The sequence below is a fragment of the Miscanthus floridulus genome, chromosome 17 (assembly GCF_019320115.1).
Source record: "Miscanthus floridulus cultivar M001 chromosome 17, ASM1932011v1, whole genome shotgun sequence".
NCBI lineage: Eukaryota > Viridiplantae > Streptophyta > Magnoliopsida > Poales > Poaceae > Miscanthus > Miscanthus floridulus.
Genome location: NC_089596.1, coordinates 12,634,661 through 12,646,158, shown reverse-complemented (window position 1 = coordinate 12,646,158; position 11,498 = coordinate 12,634,661).

Genomic DNA, 11,498 nt, shown 5'->3' with positions numbered 1-11,498 from the left:
TAAGGGTACAAATAGTGTGAAGGCTAAGTTCATTGGCAAACCATGGATGGGCTCAAAGAAGAAAGCCATTTAGGTGCCAAAGAGCTTGGTTACTAACCTTCAAGGACCCAAGCAAGTTTGGGTACCTAAAAGGAATTGATCTTCTTTTGTAGGTCAATTACAAAGCCAGAGGAAGGCATTGGGTTCTTGATAGTGGGTGCACTCAACACATGACCGGTGATGCAAGAATGTTCAACTCAATCAACACCAATGGCAATGATGGTTATGATAGTATCACATTTGGTGACAATGGCAAAGGCAAAGTCAAAGGGCTTGGTAAGATTGCAATATCCAATGACTTGAGCATATCCAATGTGTTGCTAGTAGAGAGCTTGAATTTTAACTTGCTATCTGTGGCTCAATTATGTGATCTTGAATTCAAATGCATATTTGGAGTAGATGATGTAGAGATCATAAGTGTAGATGGCTCTAACTTGATCTTCAAAGGCTTTAGATATGAGAATCTATACTTGGTTGATTTCAATGCTAGTGAAGCTAGCTTGTCCACATGCTTATTCATTAAGTCTAGCATGGGTTGGTTATGGCATAGAAGGCTTGGTCATGTTGGAATGAAACAATTGAATAGATTGATTAAGCATGACTTAGTTAAAGGCTTAAAAGATGTTGTGTTTGAAAAGGATAAGCTTTGTAGCTCTTGTCAAGCCGGCAAACAAGTTGGAAACACCCATCCTAAGAAAAGCATGATGAGTACTAGTAAAGCATTTGAGTTATTGCACATGGATTTGTTTGGGCCAACACAATACACTAGTATCGGTGGTAACAAATATGGATTTGTGATAGTGGATGACTATACTAGATACACATGGGTATTCTTTCTAGTGGACAAAAGTGATGTATTTGCAACATTCAAATCATTTGTCAAAGGCATTCACAATGAGTTTGAAACAACCATCAAGAGAGTTAGAAGTGACAATGGTAGTGAGTTCAAGAATACTAGAATTGATGAGTTATGCGATGAATTTGGAATTAGACATCAATTCTCGACCAAATACACCCCACAATCAAATGGCCTTGTTGAGAGGAAGAATAGAACACTTATTAATATGGCAAGGTCTATGCTTAGTGAGTACAATGCGAGTCAATCCTTTTGGGCCAAAGCTATCAACATGGCTTGCTATTGTAGCAACCGCCTCTATTGTCACTGATTGAAAGAGAAGACACCATATGAGCTCTTGAATGGTAGAAAGCCCAACATTGCATATTTTTGGGTTTTTGGTTGCAAATGCTATATCTTGAAGAAAGGCACTAGATTGGGCAAGTTTGATAAGAAATGTGATGAATGATTCTTACTTGGATATTCCACTACAAGCAAAGCATATAGAGTATGGAATTTGGATAGTGGTACTCTTGAGGAAGTTCATGATGTTGAATTTGATGAAACCAAGGGTTCACAAGTAGAGAATGAGAACTTGGAAGATGTTAGAGGCATTCAACTTTCAAATGCCATGAGGAATATGGATATTGGTGAATTGAGGCCTAGGCAAGTGATTGATGATGAAGATGATCAAGTGCAAGTGCTCTCCAACTCAAATGTGCAAGATGATACAAATCAAGCTAGTGCAAGTGACTCTCATGACATTGATCAAGATCAAGTGGCTAGTACATCATCTCAACCTAATGATCTAGCAAGTGCAAGCAATCAAGTTCTATTGCTCCAACCAACAAGTATTGTAAAAGATCATCCTTTGGATACAATCATTGGTGATATTTTAAGAGGTGTACAAACAAGATCAAGATTGCCATCATTTTGTGAACACTTCTCATTTATGTCATCCATTGAATCAAAGAAGATAGATGAAGCCTTGAAGGATGTTGATTGGGTGAATGCTATGTATGAAGAATTGAATAACTTTACAAGAAATCAAGTGTGGGAATTGGTAGAAAGACCAAAGGGACACAATGTGATTGGAACCAAATGGGTCTTTAGAAACAAGCAAGATCAAGATGGGATAGTTGTAAGGAACAAAGCAAGATTGGTAGCACAAGGATATACACAAGTTGAAGGTCTTGACTTTGGAGAAATATATGCCTCGGTTGCTAGATTAGAAACAATAAGAATCTTGTTAGCCTATGCTTGTGCCCACAACATCAAGCTCTATCAAATGGATGTTAAGAGTGCATTTCTCAATGGCTACATCAATGAAGAAGTATATGTTGAGCAACCTCCTGGTTTTGAAGATGACAAGAAGCCCAACCATATGTACAAGTTAAAGAAAGCATTGTATGGCTTGAAGCAAGCACCTAGAGCATGGTATGAGAGATTGAGAGATTTCCTACTCTCTAAAGGGTTCACAATGGGCAAGGTTGACACCACTCTTTTCATCAAGAAGATTGGAAAAGACTTGTTTGTGTTGCAAATCTATGTTGATGATATCATATTTAGATCAATAAATCAAGAATTTTGTGATGAGTTTGGGAAGATGATGGCTAATGAGTTTGAGATGTCCATGATTGGAGAATTGAGTTACTTCCTTGGTCTTCAAATCAAGCAATTGAAGAATGGTACTTTTGTGAGTCAAGGCAAGTACATCAAGGACATGATCAAGAAGTTTGGCATGATTGATAGCAAAGTCATTAGCACACCAATGGGAACCAATGGCAACTTGGATAGTGATACAAGTAGAAATATGGTGGATCAAAAGTTGTATCGGTCCATGATTGGAAGCCTACTCTATGTGACCGCGTCAAGGCTAGATGTCATGTTTAGTGTATGCATGTGTGCAATATTTTAAGCCTCACCAAGAGAAAGTCATTTGAAGGCTACAAAGAGGATATTGAGGTACTTGAAGCATACACCAAATGTTGGTTTGTGGTATCCAAAAGGAGCAAAGTTTGAGCTAGTTGGTTACTCCGACTCGGACTATGCGGGATGCAAGGTTGAAAGGAAGAGCACCTCGGGCACATGTCAATTGTTGGGAAGATCACTTGTTTCATGGTCATCAAAGAAGCAAAATAGTGTTGCATTATCAACCGCCGAAGCCAAATACATTTCCGTCAGTAGTTGTTGTCCACAAATACTTTGGATGAAGGCCACTTTGAGTGACTTTGGAATCAAGTTCAAGAAAGTGCCATTGCTATGTGACAATGAGAGTGCAATCAAGTTGACCAATAATCCGCTTCAACATACAAGAACGAAGCACATTGATGTCCGCCACCATTTCATAAGAGGTCACCAACAAAAAGGGGACATTTGAATTGAGAGTGTAGGCATCGAAGATCAACTTGCCGATATATTCACCAAGCCATTGGATGAGAAAAGGTTTTGCAAGCTAAGGAATGAGTTGAACATATTGGATTTCTCAAATATGTGTTGATGCACCCCCCACTCATATGACATGCCTCTCCTTTGAGCAACCCAAGGTAAAAGTTGACTGGCATGGCATACATCCTTGCTAAGGACATGTTTAGTGCATCTAGTCATATTTTCAATCTTATTAGGACCTTTCAAGTGGTTCTATTTTATTAGGCTCATTCATGAAAATCAAATAAATTTGATGTTTATATGGTATCACTATTGCTTCTATGCTTGACATGATCTAGTGATAGCATATGACATGTTTGTGGGCTTGTAAACCTAGTGTTTATTCTAGAAAATGAGCTATAAATGTTTAACTCAACATGGTACAAGATAACCCTTATTTGGAGGTGTGAAGAAGCTTGTCCTTGGATCAAACCGAGTTAAATATCTTTGGCATATATCCTAGTTTGAACCAAATTTGGGAAAATGATCCTCACCCCATTGATTGACATTGATAATCTCGACCCTACAAGTAATACTATCTATATTTAGAACATTTGTGTCATTGATGACAAAGGGGGAGAGAAACAAAGATAGAAGTTAAAATAGTGAAAAAGGGGGAGAAATATCATAAAGGGAGAGAAACATAAAGATATCTTGATATATGAGAGAAATGAACAAAGGAAAGGGATCAACTAAAATTTTAAGCACACAAGTAGGGGGAGCAAGCTCATGAACTTATTTGGTGCATTCGAATGTGCATTTCATATGTTTGCTTGCATGGCACAAGTTTTAAAATTCAATATCCATGCTTGTGAGGTGTATGCTAGTTGTCGGTTTGAATGATGAAATGAAAACTAGCATGCATAGGATATCTAGTGATTTCACTTCCAAATGTTTTCCAAGTGGTATTAAACTAACCATAGTGCTAAGGATGGTATAATGGTGCACTCCGATTGGTATCACGCTTCAAAGGTCCATCTTTTATACCTTAGGATCATGTGGTAGACATTGTCTCCTATATTTCCTATCTAAGCATATGTGCAAGCTACAATCAAAACTTTTAGTACATATGTAGGGGGAGCAATTGCTACCATTTGGGGTTCATGAAACTTGTCCATACTCTTTTACACATGGTAAATATGCTTGGACAAGCAACATGGATTCAATTGAATTTTAATTCATATCTTTGTATAAGGGTTGTCATCAATTACCAAAAAGGGGGAGATTGAAAGCTCTAGTTTGGTTTTGGTGAATTGATGAAACCCTAAGTGCTAACCTAGTTTATTAAGTGATCAAGAGATAGGTAGCATACTCCAAGTGGTGAAGCAAATGAAGATCATAGCATGATGATGATGATGGCATGGTGATGATCAAGTGCTTCAACTTGGAAAGAAGAAAGAGAAAAACAAAAAGCTCAAGGCAAAGGTATATTTTGTAGGAGCTATTTTGTTTTGGTGATCAAGACACTTAGAGAGTGTGATCACATTTAGGTTTGATAGCCGTACATTAAGAGGGGTGAAACTCGTATCGAAATGCGGTTATCAAAGTGCCACTAGATGCTCTAACTCATTGCATATGCATTTAGGATCTAGTGGAGTGCTAACACCTTTGAAAATATTTGTGAAAATTCGCTAACACATGTGCACAAGGTGATACACTTGGTGGTTGGTACATTTGATCAAGGGTGGTGAAGTTTGGGTGCAAGGGTAAGAAACTCCACTGGCGGAGTGTCCGCCCGTAGAGTGCGGATAGTCCGACGATGCCACCGGCACCCTAGACAGAAAAGACGGAGGTCACTGTGAGTGACCGGATGCTGGACTCGGTTGGACCAGAGCGTCCGGTCAGTGGCAGCAGAGGACATGTGTTTCGGTCAAGCGATCGAACGCTGGATCCAAAAGCACTGGACGCTGACTGCCTGCGTCCGGTCGCGCTGACTTGGCGGTACAGTGGCTAGGGTTTACCACCGGACGCTGGGATGTGTCCGGTCGAGGTGGACTGGATGCGTCCGATTGAGGAAAACCAGTTTTAGACCCTTACTGTACTCGATCGGACGCTGAGACTCCAGCATTCAGTCAGTTTTGCTGGAGCGTTCGATCAACTTCATAGCCATTGAAAACTGATGAACAACATTTGAAGCTGGTGACTCGTGGCATCCATTAGTGGACCGGATGCTGGGTCTAGGGTCCGGTCAGTTGGACCGGTGCGTCCGATCAGAGCGCAGTGTGCCCAGTGAAGGGGTATAACGGCTCTATTTTGTGGGGGCTTCTATTTAAGCCCCATGGCCGGCTATGGCTCATATTTTTGGCCATTTTCATTGACATAGCAACCTTGTGAGCCTAGCCAAAGTCCTCCCACTCATCTCCATCATTGATTCATCATCATAGTGAGATTGGGAGTGATCCAAGTGCATTGCTTGAGTGATTGCATCTAGAGGCACTTAGTGTTCATGTTTCGCTACGGATTTTGCTTGTTACTCTTGGTGATTGCCGCCACCTAGATGGCTTGGAGCAGCGAGGCTCATTGAGTGGAGGTGGTGATTGTCTTCGGCTCTGATCGTGGTGATTGTGAGGGGTTCTTGACCTTTCCCCGGCAGAGCGCCAAAAGGTACTCTAGTGGATTACTCGTGGTTTGTGTGATCCTCATCTTGTGTTGGTTGTGCGGCACCCTATTGAGGGTTTGGCGTGTGAAGCCAATTAGCGCGTGAACCTCCAAGTGAGTGAATCGCCACAACGAGGACTAGCTTGCCGGCAAGCAAGTGAACCTCGGTAAAAATCATTGTGTTCATCATTGATTCCGAGGTGATTGGTCTTCATTATTGTTCATCTTCATGATTGATTGGTTCTTTCATCTATACGGTGGTATAACCCTCTTGATCACTCTCTTTACTTTATTGCAAACTAGTTGACAGGCTCTTTAGTGTAGCTAGTTGTGAGAGCTTGCATGCTTGGTTGGTGTGGCTCTTTAGTTAGCCTTTGAGAGCACACTAACATAAGGTAGTGTTATAGCTCTTGTGTGAATCGACACTATCTAAACTAGAATTGTGGTAGGTTGCTTGCATTTTGAGTAGGCTAGCGCAAGACTTGCTTCGCCTCATAATTGTCTAACCATTTTGTTAAGTGTTGTTGTAGAAATTTTCATTAGGCTATTCACCTCCCTCTAGCCATTAGGACCTTTCAGATGTCTGGAGCCATCTTGACTGGGTGCTACAGCTAAGGGCCAAAGAGACCCTTGATGGAAAGCTCGGACCTCTTCATGCTGTGAAGCTGTCTAAACTAGTGTGCTCCCCTCTCCTCTGTGTTCTTTTCCCCTTTTGCTCTATTGTATCTTGACTTTGAGTCATCCGTTTCGTAGGGACTCGGAGTTTACAAGTCCCGGCCGCATCTTCCAAAGGGGCCGAAGGGTGTGGCCCGGCAGGCCGCCCTAAAGGACGCAACGGTTGAGAGGAAGAAGAAGAGAGCCGAGAAGGCTCGATGAAAGCATGAAAAGGAGATGGAGATCACTCGGCGTGTGCAGGTCAGGGAAAACAGGAGCGACGTCTAGTCGGAGCTCAAGTAGGAGGATCCCATGGAGATGGGTGATGACGTGATCTCCTCCAAGGACAAGAGGGGCTGGGAGGTCATCGTGATCTCGGTGGAGCGTCATGAGCCTGCGGCCGCGTCCACTGGTGGTGAGCGGGAGGTGGAGAGGCACAGCAACGTTCCTATGCCGAGGAAGCGCACCGCGAGCTCAGATGGCACTATCTACTCTAGTTAGCGCGCCTTGAGATGGCGGTCGTGGTGATGCGTGGGCGGAGCGGGTGCCGACCAGGTTGACTCCCCTCCCGATCGAAATGAGGGGCCGTGGGTCGCTGCCTATGAGTGGTCCTCGCCCGGTGGGCCCGTTGCCAGCGGGTCAGGGCTTCAGAGCCCTACCGCTTACGTCTCGGTATGCACTGTTTGATTTCATAGTTTGAGTTTTTTTGGAGTGTGATAGTAATGGAGATGGGGATCCTGATCTTCCGTCAGGTGATGGTAACTATCGTTGTGGCGGAGAATGACACACCGATCTGGCTTCAGATCGAAAGATCGAACCCTGCAATCTTAGCACCACAGCTCCTCTGGTTATCAACCAAGTCTCGGACCAGGTTGACCTCGCCAAGAAGGCTAATTCCTGCCTGCGCAACGAAGAACACAAGCAAGAACAAGAAAGAAAGCAACCAAATTGCAGATGAATGATTAATCTCACGAGTTGGGGTCTCACAAACCGATGAACGGCGAAACTGTTTCTTGACAGAATAATCTAAGCAAAACCCAAAACCTAATGTAGGTGGTGGCTACTAATTATATAGGCTAAGGGACGTCTAAGGATCCCTCTTCATGTCCTAAAGGTGTCCCAACACGTTACAAGGCCCAACGGCCCAAAAGACGACGACGTAGCGCCATGACAGATTCTAGATGTCAACTTGTTTCGACGATTCCCATTGATTCTAATCGAATTTTGATGTGGGATGACTTCCATTGGTTTTCTTATGAAATTATCTTTCCATCCATATGTGGATCATAAAAAACGGAGTTCGGATGCGTCCTGGGCATCTATTTTATTGCAGACTAGTCCTAACGGCCGAGGCAGACTCGAACTCGGATTGAACTGGGCCTCTGGCTTGGCTTGGACGTCCTTGCTGGCCTCCTAAGGTGGTGGCCAAGGAGGAGAACGTCCAAGGCCATCTCTTAGGTGTTCTCCATCTTCTTGGGGCATACTCCAACTTGGGCCTGGGTCCCAAGGATGTCTAACATGCCCATGACGACAGTGTAGCTCCCACCAGAAATAGCGATAGAATGTATTGGTGATTTGGAGGCCTTGCCGACATGATATTGAGATTAAACCAGATCTATTTGAAAGCTTATCAAACAAGCTTACCATCAAGTGCTCATTGACCTCGATCGCACTCCGGATGGATGAGTTATGGCCATCCCAATGAGGCACTGTCGGGCTGCCGATGAACCGAAAGTTCAACTTTGATGAACTTCCATTACAAAACACATTTGAACCTACAATCAAATAGTGACATGTACATGTGGAACCAAGTGAATTATAACCAAAGCCACTATGCAAATGTAGGAACGAGTGCACCTTATAATCATTGTTCGTATCCGAAGGTGCCATGTCCTCATCAGATAGACCTGTACTTTTTCGACAGTGGCCAGATGCTACCGGGGTTGAGCATTGCCCCACGCTCCTGTGCGGGAGGAGTGGAGGCCCACCTTGCATCGCGTCGCAATGAGCGGCGGGGAGACTAGGGTGGTGGCGGTGCGACCCTCCCTTCTAGGGGTGGTGCCCCTTGGGTCTGTTGCCAGTACGGTGGCAGCGGCTGCGGTGGTGTTGGCGGCGATCCCGGTGGTGACAACAGAGGCCACGTCGGAGGTGACCCTTGTGACCCTCCTGCACTGGCTGCAGCAGAGGAGGGGAGGGAGACTGGGCTCCCTGCCTCGCTCGATGGAGGGCCGCATGGCTCACCCTCCTGGTATGAGTCGGAGGTGTCGGGGGGAGATGCGACCAGGCGAGAGGCGAAAGGTCCATCAGCGGGCCGTGAGATCAAGATAGTGGAGGTCTCCTCCGACGGTGAAGCATGTGATAGGGTGGAGCCGTCAGCGCCGTCGCAGGAGCTGGCGGTGGTCCGATTGTCAGTTGGGCCTTCCAGTGGGCTAGGGGCTACTGACCTGGTGTGGCCCTACCCTGAGGACCCGATGAAGGTTTGGTTCATCCTTTGGGATGAGCAGGAGGTTCAGCTCTAGGACGTGCTTGAGGGGAGAGGACTCGCCATGGAGTCCGATCTCTCCCAATCCAGGGTGAAGCTCGAGGAGGCCCTGGAGTGGGTCAAGTCTATCTAACAGGCGGTCATGGTCCACCTGCCCCGTGTCACAGAGGTGAGTTTCCTGCATTCGTCCTTGACTCCTTGGTCTTTCATCAGTTGCCTCAGCATGCTTGCTTCTTGTTTTACAGGGTCTAAAGGAGATGTCGAGCCGCAAGTCTCACTTCCTCTGGATGGAGCATGCCCTGGTGAAAGATCCTAATGGCTAGAGGGGGGGGGTGAATAGCCTAACAAAAATTTCTACAACAACACTTAACCAAATGGTTAGATAATTATGAGGCGAAGCAAGTGTTGCGCTAGCCTACTCAAAATGCAAGCCACCTACCACAATTCTAGTTTAGATAGTGTCGATTCACACAAGAGGTATGACAATTCCTTATGTTAGTGTGCTCTCAAAGGCTAACTAAAGAGCCACACCAACCAAGCAAGCAAGCTCTCACAACTAGTTACACTAAAGAGCTTGTCAACTAGTTTACGATAATGTAAAGAGAGTGATCAAGATAGTTATACTGCCGTGTAGAGGAGTGAACCAATCAATCACAAGGATGAATAACAATGAAGACTAATCAACTCGGAATCAAAGGATGAACACAATGATTTTTACCGAGGTTCACTTGCTTGCCGGCAAGCTAGCCCTCGTTGTGGCGATTCACTCACTTGGAGGTTCACGCGCTAATTGGCTTCACACGCCAAACCCTCAATAGGGTGCCGCACAACCAACACAAGATGAGGATCACACAAGCCACGAGCAATCCACTAGAGTACCTTTTGGTGCTCCGCCGGGGAAAGGTCAAGAACCCCTCACAATCACCACGATCGAAGCCGGAGACAATCACCACCCTCCGCTCAACGATCCTTGCTGCTCTAAGCCGTCTAGGTGGCAGCAACCACCAAGAGTAACAAGCGAAATCCACAGTGAAACACGAACTCCAAGTGCCTCTAGATGCAATCACTCAAGCAATGCACTTGAATCACTCCCAATCTCACTATGATGAATCAATGATGAAGATGAGTGGGAGGACTTTGGCTAGGCTCACAAGGTTGCTATGTCAATGAAAATGGCCAAAGATACAAGCCACAGCCGGCCATGGGGCTTAAATACTAGCCCCCACAAAATAGAGCCATTGTACCCCTTCACTGGGCACACTACGCTCTGACCGGACGCTCTGGTCCTATTGACCGGACCCTGGACTTAGCGTCCGGTCCACTGATGGATGCCACGTGTCACCAGCTTCAAATGTTGTTCGTCAGATTCCAACGGCTACTAAGTTGACCAGACACTCTGGTAAAACTAACCGGACGCTGGAGCCTCAGCGTCCAGTTGAGTACAGTAAGGGTCGAAAACTAGTTTTCCTCGACCGGATGCGCCCGGTCCACCTCGACCGAACATAGCTCAGCATCCGGTGGTAAACCCTAGCCTCTGTACCGCCAGTCAACGCGACTGGACGCAGCCAGTCAGCGTCCGGTGCTTTTGGATCCAGCGTCCGGTCAGTTGACCGACGCCGGCATCGCCTCTATTTTCACTTCTAACTTCTCCACCCTTGCTCCAATGTGTCAACCACCAAGTGTATCACCTTGTGCACATGTGTTAGCATATTTTCACAAATATTTTCAAGGGTGTTAGCATTCCACTAGATCCTAAATGCACATGCAATGAGTTAGAGCATCTAGTGGCACTTTGATAACCGTATTCCGATACGAGTTTCACCCCTCTTAATAGTACGGCTATCAAACCTAAATGTGATCACACTCTCTAAGTGTCTTAATCACCAAAACAAAATAGCTCCTACAAATTATATCTTTGTCTTGAGCTTTTTGTTTTTCTCTTTCTTCTTTTCAAGTTTAAGCCCTTGATCAATGCCATGCCATCACCATTGTCATGTTATGATCTTCATTAGCTTCTCTACTTGAAGTGTGCTACCTATCTCATGATCACTTGATAAACTAGGTTAGCACTTAGGGTTTTATCAATTCACCAAAACTAAACTAGAGCTTTCAATCTCCCCCTTTTTGGTAATTGATGACAACCCTTATACAAAGATATGAATTAAAATTCAATTGAATCCATGTTGCTTGCCCAAGCATATTTACCATGTGTGAAAGGATATGGACAAGTTTCATGAACCCCAAATGGTAGCAATTGCTCCCCCTACATATGTGCTAAGAGTTTGGATTATAGCTTGCACATATGCTTAGATAGGAAATGTAGGAGTCAATGTCTACCATATGATGCTAAGGTATAAAAGATAGACCTTTGAAGCGTGATACCAATCGGAGTGCACCAATATACCATCCTTAGCACCATGGTTAGTTCTATATCACTTGAAAACATACTTTGAAAAGATATCA